The 18,686-nt window shown below is 39.5% G+C and overlaps 1 pseudogene; it reads left to right on the top strand.

Moving 5' to 3' along the window:
- LOC109098039 overlaps positions 1-15,387 on the top strand; it is a 120,340-nt pseudogene extending 104,953 nt beyond the window's left edge.
- Positions 15,388-18,686: the final 3,299 nt, after the last annotated feature.

Genomic DNA, 18,686 nt, shown 5'->3' with positions numbered 1-18,686 from the left:
GAGATGAGGGTGAATAATAATGACAGAAGCGTGATTCTTTATCCCTTTAAAGGAGGTAGAGGAGGATTTTGTTTTTGTCTTAATGCATAATTATCAAAAAATATTTGTCTCCCGGACCCACTCCTTCTCCTTTCCCACTCATGTGGCATTTTTAAGTGTGTTTAGCGCTGATCGCCCAGGGAGCTGCCATCCATCCGATTATCAGGCGATGCCCAGTTGCTTACCTCTCTCTCAGCTCTTCCAGTTTTCCACCCCATGACTAGCCAGCACAGCAGAGGTCTAACCAATTGAGGTTATCACTCAAAAAGAGCAAAAGGTCACAGAGAGAAAACTGGTTTTTTACACCTTGTGTTGTGGTGGCTCTCTTTCTTCCTTCTAGGAGAGATTCATAAATGACCAAAATAAAACACTCTCAAACACACCTCCTGTACTGCCTGGAGGATATACAAAACTACTCTTCAGTTACATGGACTGAGTTTCAGACAAGACATTTTCTGGCTGTTTCTACTAATATTGCTGTTTACGACAGCTGCTGTTTAATTCAGCTAACATTGTACTGTATTATGCTCGGTCTCGCTACATGAAAAACGAGATTAAGCAACGAAACCAGACACATCACAAGGAAAGAGACAGTACTTCGAGGTCATGGTGTGGGGGAATGATGTGTGCATCACGATGAGTCGGGAAAATCCTCAGAGACGTGTCATTGGTGGCCCCTGAGCTGGCAGCACTATTAGATCACTGTCACGGAGAGAGATAGAAAGAGAGAAAAGCTTTACTACATCTCTCCCACTGGCGTAAGCAATTTTTCTGCAGGGACCTTCTCCCCTCGGCCCTGTGGTCAAAAAATTGTTTAATGGCCCCTCACCCCTCCCCCCACCATGGACAATTTGTCTTTATATTTCCTTTTTTTCTTTCTGAGCATTCAATAAACCCATGCTAGCTCAGATGATAGACATAAAGTACTTCTTTTTTTTTTTCAGCATGGATGCATTACATTGATAAAAAGTCAGGTTTTAAAGACATTTATAAAGTTCTCCTTTCAAAATAAAATGCAGTTCTTTTGAACTTTCTAATAATCAAAGAATTCCTAAAAAAAAAATGTATTCTCGTCGTTTTCCACAAAATTGGTGTAGAAACATAAACTATTTTCAGCATTGAAAAATTAATAGAAAATTCATTCTTTTATCTTTGTAAAAAGTAAAGATACAGGTTACAGTGGGGGTTTTCCTGTAAATAGAAGTAATTTATTTTGTCTCTGCATTAGGTACATGCCTATGTGCCTGTCAAAAAAATATGCCAACATATGCAGCTCACTAGGTTTCACAACAGCACATTATTTTCTTCCTGTCGCTAACTTCAGTAGTAATAACCGTTGATCCTGTATTATTGTGAAATAATAGGCAATTTTGAGGAATTTGTGCTCATTTGGTCAAGAGTCTGTGAAATAATAGGCAATTTTGAGGAATTTCATTGTGCTCGAGTTTACCATACAAATGCTGACCCTGAACCTGGCTGTTGCTAGGAAAACGGACTCTGGGGCCTGTACACCTGTGTTGCCTCTAGTTTGAGTGGAAGAGACAAGCTGGAGTGGTGTACTCGCAGTAAAAGGGGTAAAAAAAACACACACACACACACACAAACACACACACACACACACACTCTCCACAGATAGATGTGCTATCTATCATCACCTTTATGTGTCCTATCTTTGACAAAAACTGCATCATATCATCTTTAAAACTGCTATAAATCAGCTGAAAGAAGCCACCTTCTGTTGCGGAGTTTGCTCAGCAGATATATGCGTCCATCTACCATATGTCAGCTTATGGAGAAGTGCTGACCTGAGACTCAAGAATTTTCCTGTTCAATATTGATTTCTGTTATAATGTCCTATAAATCTAGACTAATACGGAAACAGCAACTGTTTTCTGATAGATTCTGCAAACAGAACCATAGCTCATGGAATGATAACTTGGGACCAGTATGAAGACAGCATGCTAATATCCTAATCTATCTTTACAGAGAGTGGCGGTCTCTCTGTACCCCCCGGTTTCAGAGCCCTACCAGCTGCCCGGACCGGTCCACCCCAGAAACCCATCGTAACTGATGTGTGACAGTAACAGTGTGACCCCTGACATGGCAACCAAATGCACATGAAGGCGGCGCGGCTGTGACCCTCTTACATCATTGAGGCTTTCAGGTGAGTTAGTGCACACTGTACGCATTTCTCCATTCTGGTACGCTTCCTGTTTGTTTTCCTTCCTACCCAAGATAATATTGTTTCTTGCCAGAGGCTACTACAGGGGTCTATTCTTCTTTTTTTATTAATTCCCTGTCACTGTCTTAGCGTCGCTGGTCAGCCGTGACAGACGGGGTAATACCACCGAGTGCCTGCCCCGTCCCTGACCCCTTTCCCCCGCTCTACTGCTTACTGCTCCTCACAGTCATGCGAGGGCAAACTAAATGCTGCGCTTACATCTCATCATCCCTGCCTGCTACATGAATCACTTCCCTCAGGCGGCAACCTACTGCCAGAGAGATCTAAATTAATAGCAACTGTATTGGTGTTCTACAATTGAATTTCAGACACAGACCGGAGAACTCTGGCTTATTTATAGTTTTATGAATTATTGAATTATTTTACACATATAGGTTTGTGCCAGTTTAGTAATTTAGCTTTACGTGACCATTTTCCACTCTCTTATTAAGAGGCTTGCAACTGCCTGTTATGTAAATGGCCTCTGTTTTGATTGGCTAACTTCTGCATATCGGCATATCTTAGGGCAGGCTAAGTTAGGTGGGCAGTTATGAGTTCATGGTTTTGGCATCATCACGATTCCTGAATTGTTTTATTTCAATTTAGTTTTTATAAATGTGCTTGGTGAACATGGTTAATCACAATAATGGAGCTTCAGCGAGTGTGACAGTCATGGCAAATAAAGGAAAAGGTGCTGTCACGAATAAGAAGCTTTTCTTAGTAAAAATTGAATAGAGAAAAAAAAAAAAAAAAAAATATATATATTATATATATATACTATATATATTATATTATATATATATATATATATATATATATGTGTGTGTGGTATTGTATGTATGTGTGTGTGTGTGTGTGTGTGTGTTTTCACTTGCATCTAGCAGTTTCACTGTTACGTTTTAATGTTTAATTTCACTCAATTTAAAACATGTTTTCTGAATTTGATTTAACTTTCTCAAGGGACTTGGTCGAAGTTTTGAGATTAATTATGCTTATTTTATTCTCTTGGCAGCTCTAAAGATCATCTTTTTTTTTTACTTTTATACAATGAACAGAAAAATGCATGCTCTCAGCTTTTTGTCAGTAAAACATGGAAACTATTTATTTTAGTATCGATTTGCTTTAATATTATCAAAAGGCCAATTATTTAATTTAGCATAATCTCACACAATATAAATGGGTTTGTAATACATACAAAAAAATGCTTTTATAATTTCCAAACAGGGTCCCTCATAAGGGGATAGTTAATTTTTGTGTCCTGGACATGAAGAAAAAAAAAAACCTTGCAGTAGCTGTTTTGGTGTTTGTTCAGTCTGCTAGAAGTTTGTTCATGCAAAGTCAGCTTGAGAAATGTGCTCGCTCTGAAAGCTGAGGGTCTCTGTATGATTTGCTAATGAATTCAAATGTAGTCCACACAGACATTTCTTTAAGCTATTGTAAGCTGCCTGAAATGGGGCTACCTCTAATTACAGAACCAAGGGGTCCTGCAGTCCTTAGAAGGGCTGACAGCAAAACCGGCTATTCGGCAGTGGAGATGTAGAATGCCACACACACACACACAACACACACACAACACATTTTTATTCTTGCTGTATTTCATATTTCACACACTATGTCTCTGTCTTTCCCTTGCCCCCCTGGGTAACAGTTAGCATGGCCCCACATCTTTAAAATTGATTCTTTATAGAGTGCTGTGGGACTGAAAGGGGCGTTTGCTGTAAAATTTCCTACCCTGAGGTGCTGTGGAACACGGGAACGCTAGGAAAAGGGAGGTAGGAGGGTGTTGCAGAGCAAATGAGGGATGGAAAAGAATTGAGATTGCAGATGAGGAGGATTTAGGCTTTTGGGTTTAGGATTTTGACACCTCAATACAGTGAAAAAAAAAGGTTTATTTTGCAGCCCACTTTTAGAAATTATGCACTTTTATGTGCGTGCAGGAGCCCCCAATCACAGTCCTGCTGGAGAAACAGGAATTGTCTATGCCTCAGCCTTTCTTCCATCCCAGCTGATAGCAAAGTGACCTTGGATTTATCACTTCTATCGGTGGGCTGCTGAAGGAATATTACGAGGTTCCCCAGCATTTTGATGGCTTTGGCCTAATGTGTGCAGGTCGGGGGGAAGGAAAGGGAAAAAAGGAAGAGGGGGGGCTTTTATTGGCTTTGTGTCTGCGGCAGGAGTTTTTGCCACGGGGGGAAAAATAAACCTTGAACATGCCGCACGTGACCGCTGCTCTAAACAAGGATGATGGTTTAACCACAGACAAGTGAAGAGGGAACATCTCAAAGCCCTTCTGGCACAGACAGATGTCTGTGCTTAACGTTCATTGTTTATTAGAGGGGGATGCGTTGTATGAATCTTGTCCACCCTGTACACCACCATCAAAGTAGCTCTCTTGGTTTCCCATTAAGTTAAGTTGACTATTCCTTGTATGTTTAGGCGTGATCTGGATGTTAACAAAAAGCAGTATGTTCTTAAATTAATGCTGAAATGTATCCCTGTACAGAATCAGCCAATGTTTTCGGTTTATATTTAAAGAACTCTCAGTTCAGAATCCATTACATGCAGTGCTTTGACTGCATTATGACAAGCCTAGTCTGTGCCATAAATAAATCTATCACCACAGAGATCATTTTTCTAGTCACGCCATGCACTGTCAAGCCAAAGGGTACAAGAATAGCATCACAGAAGAGCCGGGTCATTAAACAGACACGTGTAATGACAATCAAAAGAGTGCAGATAAACATCTATGACACTGACTTTGCTGCTAAAGCCTCCTCTCTCTAATGCCATACAACAGCTTCGGGACAAACGTAGGACAAAACATTGGTGTATTGATGTTTTGTTCAGATTCAGCTGTATAAATCTTCTTGTTTTGATATTGTAGAGCATAAATAAACACATATGTAATTGATGTTCATGTAAATTTGATGAATAATTTAATGTAGCAATATAATCTTTCTATCTCCTCTTTCAGCCAATCAGCAGGGAGTACATGGCAGACGGTTGCAGATTTTGTGAAATTGGAGAAGCACACGGTCACTGGACTGTCTCCGAATACCATTTACATGTTCATTGTGCGAGCGCTCAATGCTTACGGCCTGAGTGACCCCAGCCCCATCTCAGAGCCTGTACGCACACAAGGTCTGTACACAGGGGACCAATTAATTTTATCTTATGACCTTTTTAAATAGAGATCTTAAAAAATTTGTGAAAATGTTATACAAATTATATGTCATATAAATTTTAAGAATACAAAAAAATTACAGGTGAAAAGCAAAATAATTGTGCCTGTTTTAAAAGATTACATATAAATCAATTCCATTCAGTGTGGACTGGGGCTAAACATATATATATTAATATGACCTATTATTTGGTGGTTTTAACCATTTTCATGATATATTCTAAATTCATATATTTGCATAATTTAAAGATGTTAATATTGGGAGTTTTTTGTTTTTTTTGTTGGGAGTTCTGTTCTTTTGCAGGTGTGGACCATCGGCAGGTGCAGAGGGAGCTGGGAGAGATGGCTGTGCAGCTTCACGAACCAGTGCTGTTTGACAGCTAAGCATCCAGCATGAAGATCAGCTGGAATGTGAGTGCAACTAATATCTGTGCTCCAAATCAGCCCCTTGATTCTCCTGCCGGCTCACCTTGTCTCATTTCTCTGTCTCGGTCTCTCCCTCTTTCCATCTGTCAGGTCGATCGCCAGTCTCAGTACATCCAGGGTTATCGTCTGCTTTATCGCCCTGTTGGCGGCTCCTGGTCCCAGCAGGAAGTGAAAGCTGCGACGGAGCGTAGCGCTGTCATCGCTAAACTGCTCAAAGGCACGGAGTACGAGATTAAAATACGACCCTACTTTAACGAGTTCCAGGGCATGGACAGCCGCCCGCTGACGTTTCGCACTCCAGAGGAGGGTGAGAAATCTGCAATCTCTTTCAGTTTCCATTTGATGCACTCCAATTTAATTTTGTTCTAATCAATTCAATTCGGGTTCATTCAGCCCAGCCTGACTCAGTTCTGTTCTGTTGTACATAATATGAAGATGAATCGCTTCATTCAGGCAAATAAAATTATGGAGAGGGCTAATGTGGTCACTCACTTTTCAAAATGTAATTTTAACTTAATTCTCTTCCAGTTCCCAGTGCCCCCCCTCTTGCTGTAACCGTAACAACAGTCAAGCTCAGCAACAGCTCAAGCGTCAGTGTATCATGGCAGCCTCCTCCCACTGAGATGCAAAATGGAGTCATCCAAGAGTATAAGGTATATTTCAGATTGCAAAAGTCAGACAACAGAAACAAAACAAACTTCTTATGCCCCAAATACATGCATAAAAAAAGTAACTTGTCTATTCACAGTATAATTAAAAATGCTGCATGATGTGTCAAAATACAGTTTAATCTCTTTTTTAGGTTTGGTGTCTGGGTAACGACTCTCAGACGCGCTACCACATCAATCAGACTGTGGACGGGAACGTGCTGACCACTTTGTTAAAGGGGCTTCTACCCGGTGTGTTGTACCAGGTGGAGGTGGCGGCGGTAACCAGCGCAGGAGTGGGCACACACAGCCAGCCTGTATCTGTGATTATCAGTGAGTGCTTGCTAAAAACAGCCGTGACTATTAAACTGAATAAAATTAAACAGTGGAGTGATGGACTTGTGGAGTAAAAGTACCAAAAATTGTCTAAATTCTCTTTGAGTCCCGCTAAGAGACTAAATTGCTTAATTCTTTCCAATAAGCTGAGTCCTATTAAGACATTCTGTCTGAGTAACACTTTGATCTGTCTTAGCTCTCTTTTTCTCTCTCTCTTTCTCCTTTTCAGAATTGCCCGCAGAGCGGCCTACAGTCACAGGTGGAGGTAGCGAATCTGACGAGAATGTAAGTCTGGGCTGAGCAGATCTCAGACGTAGTGGAAGCAGCCTGCCTTCATCGCAGGCATTGGCGGGGCATGCTGGGTAATCCTTATGGGATTCAGTGTGTGGATCTACTGCAGACGGAAGAAGAAGAGAAAAGAGCTCAGCCATTACACAGCATCATTTGCATACACACCTGCGGGTACGCATGCACATATCACACCCAAATCACATTTGACATTAAATAATGATTTAGCAGTGTTATTTTATATACTGTTATAGTATTTATTTTGCTTTATTTTTTATTTATATATTGTATTTGTTTTTATTTCTATATTTTCAGTTTCATTTTAGTTTAAATTTTTTGTAATTTTATGTGCTTTTGCCATTTTTGTTAGTTTTTGTTTTTCTAATATATATATATATTATATATATATATATATATATATATATATATATATATTAGAAGAAAATATATATATATATGTGTGTATGTGTGTGTGTGTGTGTGTGTGTGTGTGTGTGTGTGTGTGTGTAATATATATATTTTTAGTTTTTTGTCTTTTTCATCTTTATTTTGGTTAATGAAGATAATTTTAGTTGACAATCACATCATTCACATATAGCTTCATCATTTCTGCCTGTGGATAAGTTGTATTGTATATATATATATTTTTCATCTCTTTCAGTAGGTTTTCCACATGGAGAATGTTCTGGACTTAATGGAAGGTGAATGTCACTTTTTGCTTCCTAAGCATCAATTCAGAGTGTAAATACATTGACTTTATTTCATTCTATAGTTATTAATATTTTTGGATATGTCTGGATATGTAGGCCTGGTATGCTGGGTGCTAACATGGGAAATTACCCGTGGCTGGCTGATTCATGGCCAACTACTAATCTCGTGCACAACAATGTGAAAGACTCAGTGAACTGCTGTACATCTAAACATGACACCCCGGAGAGATACTATAATGGTAAGACTCACTTTTATAGAACAACACTACTGGTTGTACTGTTATTTTAACACTGTTTCCACAGCACAGAGTTTCATTAATTAAACCCTAATTCATTTACCATCGCTTCCTCAGAGGCGGGAATCTCTAATTACCTCAGTCAAAACGAGAAGTACAGCACAGACTCCAACGAAGGCCCCATCTACAGCACCATTGATCCCACCAGCGAGGACCTGCACAGATTCTCTGCTCAGTACTCTCAAAATACCACTCCCTACGCCAGCACTCCCATCATGCCTTTCACCAACCAGGCGCCCTGCAGCCCTGAACAAGATGGCAGCCACTGGATGACTCAGCCTGGAACCTCCAATGCTCAGTATGCCCAGCCAGACCGCTCCAAGACTGATAACGGTATTATTTCAGTCTTATCTGTTTCCTTCAGTCTTAATATAAATCCTGTGCTTGGCTGAATAACAGCGTTGCTTTAGAATTATTTATATACTATTATAGTACTTTTTAATATTTTGAAATAGCTTTGATTTTTACATTTTCAGTTTTCATTTTAGTCATTTTATGTGCTTTTGTCAAAGTTATTGTTTTTTTTTTATATTTTTATTTAGCTTTAATTTACAGTTTTAGTAATTTTTGTACTTAAATTTGTTTCAGTTAACTGCCATGGCAACATTTCACACTTTTGTTTAAGATTTTTAAGTTGATGTTTAAGGAAAAAAAAAAAATTGCTTTCCTACAGTAAAACAACCAAAGCAGAAACTGATGGGGAAGCCAGTGAAAATGCCATCTCTCAACTGGATGGATGCGTTGCCGCCACCACCTCTCTCTGGAGAGCTGGACGAGTGTGAAGAGGAAGACGATGATGAACTAATCCAGGACATGAGGTGAAACTCACTAGAAGGCTTAGAGATTCATTTCAGTGCTGTGCCAGCTTTTGTAGCATATTTTAAACTAAAAAGCTACAATTTTAATACTAATGGGGATGTGACGTTATTTAAACAATCTTGAGAAAAACTTTCAGTCTTTATTCAATTATATAGGAACTGAACTAGTAGAAAATAGCTGCCCAGAGAGTGTTCCAGTCAGGACTTTGGCAGACAAAACAAATGTCAAGTCTCACCTCAAGTTCTAACACACCATGTCAGGAATTCATTACCAATTCTACATGACGAAATCTTTTACCAATTTGCAGCATGCTGGCTAGCTGGCAACATGGCCTCTCTTAACCTTCTGGACAAAGTTTTGTTGATTGTTCCAGGAAGAGTGTCAGAATTCAAAAGGCCAGAGCAGTTTGATTGCTGTTGACAAGACCGTATATGGAGGCTAACAAAGTTAGCGATATGCTACAGTTGAATCTGGCCTGTTTCCACATGACGGCCTGACTGAATTATGTTTTCTTTTCCTGGTCTGTATCACATTAGTTCCTTGTTAGTGAAGCGCGCGGTCAGCAGTAGCCGCAGAATGCCCCGGCCGCGGGCGCTGACAGGTAGAGATGCTCTTATTTCTTTCTGCCGCCACTTCAGCCCAATAGCTGCCCGTGAGGGGCACTAACGGGGGCCGAGTCACATTAGCCGCAGCGGTTAACCAGCCCTGACTCACAGTGAAGGTCTGTGAATCCGATAACCTTGACATAGCCTCCCGCGGTAACCACATTAGCCAGTGAAAGGTACAACCCTTCTCAAGTTCCTTCCTCCGAGCATTAGACGTCGTTCAAGGCACAAGCAAGCAATGCAACACTGACAGCCAGACTGGATTTTCATCACTAGTCCTCAAAAGTGTGATGAACTAGTGGCTCATAAGGTTAACCTTTGTGGCAGCCTGAAGGCAAGAACATCGGCTCTGTTACTGCATTATGACTATAATTTTAATAACTCACCCTTCAGCTCAGAGAGGCTCAAGAACGCAATAGAAACACCAAGCAGCCGCATACGTACTAAACTAAGAGTGTGTGTAGGTGTTATTCAGCTCAGCGGTTTGCCCTCAAAGTGCCCAAGGCATAACATTGAGTCAGTGTCACTCAAAATGCCACTGCATTTAACTTCTTTTCCATCGGTTTTGTAAGGATTGGACCCACGAGAGTTAAACGATCACGCATATGGTTATCTGGAGGCCAGGCTGTCTCATTTGACACAACAGCAGCAGGAATCGATATGCCACCGGTTGCATTGGCCTGGTGATTACTGCAGATGAGTGTGCTGTGATTGATTTAGCAGAGGTTCTGGAGTTACTTAACCTTATGCTAAAAATGAGGGAATTTAGTTATAGAGCAGAAACATAGTCACTTATTCTCCCATTCTAAGTGAGAAGGGCAAGCGAGTGATAAGAAAAGTTGATGTTATTTATAATATTATTTAAAAGCATTAATCATCTTTTAGGGCTTCACTTTATTTATAGACCTGTAAGTAATATTGAAACTTTTTTTCTCACTCAGGTCTGATGAGGAAGAGTGGTGTCCTCCTCTCCCGGATAGGAGTTACCTCATGGACGGTGTGATGGAGGATGGTCCCGCTCCTAATCTTAGAGGAGAGGCTTCTTCCCCCACCACATCCTACAGCCACCAGTCCACCGCCACCTTAACCCCATCTCCCAGAGACGATGGCCACTGCCACGATATACCACGCCTGCATCAGCTCGAACAGCCACAGATAGCACGGTGAGACACGTAAACCTTTAAATACTATTTCACAATTATTTTGTATTTGTTGTATGAGTTGTATTTTTTGTCAGGTAGTATTTTTCAGCATAAATAGCTTTTTTGACAGTTTGAGTTGTGCATAAGTCAACAAGATGTGCTTGTTCTAAACTTTATGGTGCATTTCAAAACAAATTTGAGATGCAGCATAAATGACATTTGCTTTATTCTCGAGGTGATGTTCACTTTAAAATACTTAATATGAGGCATCCTTCATCTTTCAGGAAACTACTCTCCTGCATTTCAGTTCTCTGCATTAATAGAATAGATGATTTGTTTTCATTCTCTTAGGAGAATTTTTTGTGTTATTATTTGCTCCTGCAGGAGAAAACATGTTTTATGAATAATTTATTCCGTATTTGTGGATTATCATGGCACAGAGCAAATATTGAGACTCTAATTAAGCTTCCTGCTAGACTACGGTTGCGCCAAGTTTAGGAAGATCATTTACTTTTACAAAGTGCTGATCTTGGCCTACTATGATTTTCATTTAATATGAGTTCATATAATAGTGTTCATGTGCCTTGTTGGCCGCAGCTCTGGGTTAAAACAATGAGATCCTTTGAATGGATGCATTTCAGTTAGATGTAATGTCATTTTCTGATCGTATTTCATGCTGTCAAATGTGGTTCTAACTGACCGAACATATTTGTTGTGGACAGTCGGTTGCCGTGTGGTCCAGTGGCTGTTCCGCGAGCACCAAGCCCTCCTCTAGCCCAGTCCAACCCAAACCTGTCAGCCAATCAGGAGTGCCCTGACAACACTGTGCCACACCGTTCAGCACATAAACGGGACCTGAGCCAAGGAGCTGCCCAAAGTGTAGAGAACATCAGCAACACCACGCCAGGTGTGTTTCTGTTTTCTATATAAATGTGCCACAGACGTTTTGCTACTCTAGAAGAAGTAAAATGCAACTTCTAGAATAGCTACAATTGTTTTTAGTCACTTCGTTGTCGTGTCCCATCCCCCCTTGTAGGTCGAGCGAGGCCCTCTGCAGACCACACACCTCCTGGGCAGAAGTCCAAGGTGAAGAAGAAAACCTCCAAGAGCGGTCAATACCGAAGAGATATACTGCAAGGCGGTGAGTTACTGACCAGGCCTTTTCCAGAATGAAGTTAGTTAATCATTTATCCTGCTCCCGCATACTTAACATGCTGCTCACATGTCTGCAGATCTGCCCCCTCCACCAGAGCCGCCTCCTGAGGATGAGGTCGACTGTGCTCAACTAGGGGGATTCGAATGTGGGCAGACGTCCCTCGAGAGAGTGGGCAGCTCCCATTCCTCCATGGAGAGAAGAGAACAGAGCACACCCAATCGGAAAAACTCTTCTCATAGACGGATAGATGGTTAGAGAACACCTGACAGTCTCATTTTAAATGCTTAAATGTTTTTTAATGTCTCTTAAAGGCACAATTATTTCTTCATGTTGTATATAAAAAATCATGTATATTATTTAATTTCAGATGTATATATATTGAAAGTTATATTGTATCAATACACTTTTGAACCCTAACATTATGGTTTTGTTTATGTGGCTCACAGCAGAAGATGATTTAATTCCTTACAACAAGCCCAACTTCCTGTCTCGGGGTCAGATGTCCAGCAATTGCTCCACAACAGGAAGTTCATCATCACGGGGGTCAACAGGATCACGAGGACATGGAACGGGCAGGAAGAGAAATGATGTAAGACCAAGTAACTTTTCTCACACTGTGGAAAACCATTTTCCTAATCAGTATTTTTGTCTTTTTTATCCACTAAATACATCTAATAATCCTTAAAACAAGAGTAATATTTTCTTTGAAATTTTCATGTAAATTATTTACTGTACTTCATTTATGTAAAATGCTCATTTATGAAAATGGCACACTACATTAAGACTTGTTTTCTAAATAGATTTGAATTTATCTATTATAAGCTTTTACTATAAAGGCAAAGGTTTCAGCTTTTTTTTTTTTTTGTTGCTTGAAACAAGAAAATGTCTTGCACAATAAACATGTGCACAATATGCTTAGATATTTTTATAGTAATTCAAGACAAAAAAAAACTAAGACACTGACAGTGTTTTTTAAGTGTATGCTTTCGAAATGTTATCCTCGTCCTCCCAAATCCTAACCCTAATCCTAAATCTCAAACATTAGCCAAGCTTAGTCAAACACAGCCTCGCAAACATATGCATTAGTTTATCTGCTCTTAACACTCATTCATTGGCGAGACAGAATTGACTAAGTGTGGAAGAGTCTAGACAGACTGAGTCCATCTGGCTGTTTAGCACGTAGTAGAAAGACAGTACTTTTAGCCAGCAATCAGACACTTTCTCTGAAGTACATTCTCCACCGCTCAGAGAACTTTTTTTTACATTGTAATGTGTGTACATTATTTGGGGGTTATTATTTTCTAAAGATTTCAACATTTTCTTGGGTTTCAACATGCATTAATAATAATAATATTTTTATTACTAGTAATTTCAATAATGTCAATTTTGAATTGCATTTGTATTGTAATTATGCAGATAACACCCTTTTACTGTGGCAAAATCAATTAAAGTGCTTCTTGTGGTTTATTTTACATTTTGCATCTATGCGATACATAAATCATTCTCCCTGTGCAGAAATGTACAGTAGTGGTGCCATGGTACAGTAATGGTATCACATCATAATATACAAAAAAAATACTTCAATATTTGTTGTATATCGAGTGATTTCCGAAAAAAACAGTAATACCATGGTACTTTTTAACATTTAGAAGAGGGTTTCTCACCATTTACAACTAGTTCTGTCAAATAGAGAAATCAGATTAGGAAGAACTAGTTGCCATAACACTTTTTTTTTTACAGTGTTTCCCAATAGAAATTAACAGTTGGTTGATGGGAACTGGGTTACGCACATCTAAGGTCACTCCATATGGGCTGAAGAGTCTCTTCAGATGTGTGACCCCCTCTCAGGTTACTCCCTCTGGATCCTAAAAGGCAGACCACATAAAAGAGGGCTATATATTCCCTGGGGAGAGAGTTTCGGGTTGCCCTGTCCTGTCACGGTGGTTAGCGTTATCTTTCCAGTTGGACAGAGAGTGTGAATAGGTGTTTGATAGCAAGAGGGGAGAAGAGGTCTGCCTCTGAAATCGCCTTTATTCTGTGTCCTCAGATCTTGTCACATCACATGATGGACACTCCCTTCTGCATTAAGTCGTCCATAGACATACCAAACCAAAAAGCCTTTCTTTTGTCCTGAGAGAGGCCACAATTATCTGCTGAATAGACCAGCTAAGCTGGTTGACCAGTTGAAATGACTAGTTAAAACCACTGGTTACCAGTGTAAGGTATATTTTGGCAACTTTCATAAAGGTTTTAGTGTCTTAAGCCCGAAGTATACTTCGTTTTTGTATCTGTACCTTTCAAACTTATGCTCCATTTGAGGTGTATGCAAACCTAGGCGGTCGACACATGCGCTCTAGAGAGCTTCATCTTTATCTAGCATCTGCTGTATTCTGTCTCCAAAAGTTAAGACCAATAACAATATCTTTGTAATCTTTTAAACTAAAGTTGCTGCTTTCTTATAACCCTCTCACGTAAGCACTTGTCAGTGCTGGTGTCTTTCGTTGTTGCAGTCTCCTTTATTTTGTTGTTATTCCATCTCTTCAGTTTTGATTACTACTGTGAAACAACGGCCTTTACAATGTTCAGGCTGCTATAAAGACCAGCATTGTCCATATAAAACCATCTTAGAAGCTGTTTTTTAAGACTTTCAAATGACAGCATTTGCATCTAACATATTGTCATCAAACATATCAACTTGAAAGTTTACCTTTTCTAATTCAATTTTTTTTTCATCTCTTCAAGGAGATGAGATAAGGGAAGGCTGTTAGATGCAGGAAGTTTGACTTGGACATCCCTCCGTTTTCATTCGGAAGCTGAAGAGAAGAACCGAAGAGAAGTGGTGTACACTCGCGTGTGTACAGACTTCAGAGTGTGATTCTGGGACTTTTGATTATGTTATTAATTATTGTTATTATTGTTATTTATGACCTTCATGGGGGCATTTTTCATCATGCTGTCACTGTAAATAATCATCCGCTGAAGCTTTTTACATGGGGTCCAGATGCCAGGAAAGAAGAGTATATTGTATTTATACATGAAAGAAGAAATGAAATCATGTTAAAAGCTCTGATATTATAGATAAGTTCATGTCTGAATGTGCCAACCTCTTGTAGAAATGTATACAGCAGCATTTCAAAGCATAATAATATTGCACTCTCGTTGTGTTGGAGAACAACAACAACAAAAAAAAAAATAGAAAGCACAATATGTGTTGTTTGACCAGCCAGCTTCATGACCTAACTGAGCCGAGGACGCTTCTGTCTGTCCGTCTCGTCTAAGTCTATGGATCCCCGTCTTTGCGGTCACAAGAGAATGTGTGCCCCCCCCACAACTTCTTTTCAAAGCCAAGAGTTTGTCATTTGACGACTGTTGTGAACGATTGTACTTGTCTTTTTTAAGGAGTGTTTTGGAGATTGTGAGGAAATGTATTTCATTCTAAAAACCAAAATTATGTTTCTTTGACTAACTTTTTGGTAGTCCTTGTTGTTTTGTATAAATAAAATACATTTGCTGAGCTATAAGTGTTTGTCCTGGTATGAATCAGTGTATTTAGTATAATTGAGATAATATACATATATATATATATATATATATATATATATATATATATATATATATATATATATATATATATATATATATATAATCTAGTTTTTATTTATTTTATTTCAGTTTTAGTTTATTTTCACCGTGTGGGAAGATTTGCACGCAAAGAAAGAAGACGTAACTTTTATTCTTGCTGTAGTATTGTTGCTGCTGCCCGCCGCCATGTCATGGTGACACTGTGTGTTTCATTGTGAAAGCGAAACTACTTTGTTTGGTCTTCCAAAATAGGACACAACTAGAAATCAGTGGTTAAGTTGTATTTACAACACTGTTCCAGAACAGTTCAAACCAAATATTCAGATGTGTGCAACACATTTTACGGAGGACGAGGACTGTTTCCTGGGAGAGTAGCCTACAATGCCGGTGTTCTGACAAATAATACTGACTCACAGCCTGTAAGTATGTTTTCATATTTAAAGGATTTGCCAATGATGATGATTCAAATGCGAGTTTTGAGCAGTTTAGAGTAGCGCTTCTTGTTTGTCGTTTCTCCGATCACAAATGCAGACATGGTTTTAAGTTTTGCAACACAAGTAAAAACACAGTATAAGTCATTATAATCAGCAATTATGTACCCACTGAATGCTACAAATGCCTCATTTGTAATGGGTTTTATTGGTTTTGTCTTGTTGCACTGGGACACGGCATCACAGTATGTTAAGGGGCGTAACATTTACGTCACATGCTTGAGGTCTTCGGCCAATCACAAAGCACTGGATAGCTGGCCAATCAGCATACACCTCACTTTTCAGAATGATGAGCTTTGTAAAAATCGAAGCGTTTCAGAAAGGCGGGGCATAGAGGAGCAACGTTAATGTAAAGTATGTGGAAAATAATGTTTTTTGAACCTTAAACCACATAAACATAAATATACAAAATAATGTTATTTTTAGCAATGACTCCTTTAATACGAGAATCATACTACACTAGCTGCATTGTATGTAATTGATTCTATACAAAGAACCGGCTCACAAGAGTCATTCGTTCTGTATTTGAACTACATTGATGTACCCTTTGTATGGTGATTAAACAGTTTAAAAAATAATGCATTTAAAGGGATAGTTCACCCAAAAATGAAAATACTCCATGATTTACTCACCCTCAAGGCATTCAAACGGAGTTATATAAAACAATTCCTGGCTCTTACAAGCTTTATAATGGCAGTGAATGAGTGTTATTTTTCAATAGTCCAAAATAAGTCCAATAAAGCGCATCCATCCATCATAAATTTGCTCCACATGTCTCAGGGGTGTTAATAAAGGCCTCCTGAAGCTAATTGATGCATTTTATTTGTAAGAAAAATATCAATATTTAAAACTTTATTGCTTCTGCTAACTGTCGTACATGCGTACATGAGAGATTCGCATTCCAGCAGATGATGTAGGACGTAGGCATAAGGTTCCTGTGAGAATATGCTAGCTTCGCAAGAACCAAGATTTTGTTTACAGGAGCAAATAGGAAGCAAAGTTTCCTTTGTCTAACAAAAGAAAACTAGTCTCCTCTTGGCTTATATCGAAATCCTCTGACATTTTTTTTTACAAATCCTCGTTTTGTACTTGGTGTTTTGTTTTGCTCTCTCCTCTGTGCTTCTGCATTAGACACTTCTCACTGGAGCTTACACTATGCATATTATCTGCTGGAACAGCGTTCTATTGTGAACGCATGTACAACAGTTAGCGGAAACATTGATTTGCTTCATTAGGCCTTTATTTACACCCAGGCACTGTGTGGGACACTTTTTATGATGGATGGATGCACTTTATTGGACTTCTTTTGTACTAAAATAACACCCTTTCACTGCCATTATAAAGCTTGGAAGAGCCAGGACCTTTTTTCTTTTTAATAAAATAACCCTGGTGTGTCCAGCTTCCTGCAGAGTTTAGCTCCAACCTTAATTAAACAAACCTGAAAAGTTAATCAACGTCGGTATAATTACTAGAACATTCCAGGCAGGTGTTGGAGAAATTTGGAACTAAACACCCCTTTTTAACCAGGCTGTTGATCCATGAACATGTTCCACTCTTGTCCACATAACCATGTACTCATCTGTGCTATTAAACAATAGGATTTAAGTTTTGAGTAGCTAGTCGAAGGTTCTTCTCATGATTATCATTTTCGATATGAATCAATCCTAGAGGTGGATCACATGGAGGGTGCAATTTCTTGAGAGAGGTAGGGGTTACAGAACTCATCTGAGCTTTCACCTTTGAAGGTCTCCTTAGAATTCAGACCAAGTAGTCAAGGCACGCACTCTTCCTTAAGTGGAGACCCACTACCTATAAATCACTAGCTCGTTCATTAGCTTTGTGTCAGTGGAGACACGCCCAGGAGGGCCAGAGGGGAGCAAAGCGCAGTCAAAATACCATTCTCCCATTTCCATGTTAATTACAGAACCCTGAGAAGGATGCCTTCAACCTCATTGTTCATTTAATGTATGCAAAGTGCATGCAATTGCCACATTAAAAACAAGAGGACAATGTTCAAACAAGCTAGTAAAACAGCGGCTTTGGCATTTAGAATTGAAATCAATGTCAAGATGTTTTACGACGAACACTGGGTTAAAATGGCCGAATGCTCTTTAGAGACGAGAAAAGAATGATATTAGCATTTAGAGCTGCACAGCTGCCAAGATGTTAGTTAGGTACGAGGAATCATTTATGTGGCAAGTGAGCAATGTTTGTGCCTCTGAGATAAACTGAAGCATCGGCCCGTGAGAGGTTCTTGAATACGCAGTCAACTGTTTGGTGTAATCTCTGCAATTCTTGACCAATTGCACATAAATGAGTGAAAATGCTTTTTCTTTTCTCTCCGCAGCTTCAGTCGAACTAGCTTGGATTTGTGTACCCTGCCTGTGGAGCATAGGCTTTAGGGAACAGAAGGACCCTTGAGTTTAATCTTTCTCGGGGCAGATCTGGGTCAGTGAAGGCCAACAGAAGGCTGGATCCCATGGGGCCTGTGCAAAACACTCTGCCATTTCTCATCTCTAACACACCCGCCTCTGAACCTCTGACTGGGCACAGGACCTCGGGGTAAGCCCACTTGACTAGATGGCGCGCCACACAGGGGCTTTCATTTTCATTTAGTGTGTTGATGGATGCAGACGTGAGAGATGATGACTCAGGTGTTGGACATTAATGTCAATTTAGCCAATTATTTAGAGCTGCAATGCATTACCTTGGAAATCTGTCCCATGTGCTAATTATTCCTGGAAAGA

This window comes from Cyprinus carpio, chromosome A10, assembly GCF_018340385.1.
Source record: "Cyprinus carpio isolate SPL01 chromosome A10, ASM1834038v1, whole genome shotgun sequence".
Taxonomy (NCBI): Eukaryota; Metazoa; Chordata; class Actinopteri; order Cypriniformes; family Cyprinidae; genus Cyprinus; species Cyprinus carpio.
This window is presented reverse-complemented; position numbering and strand designations above follow the sequence as displayed.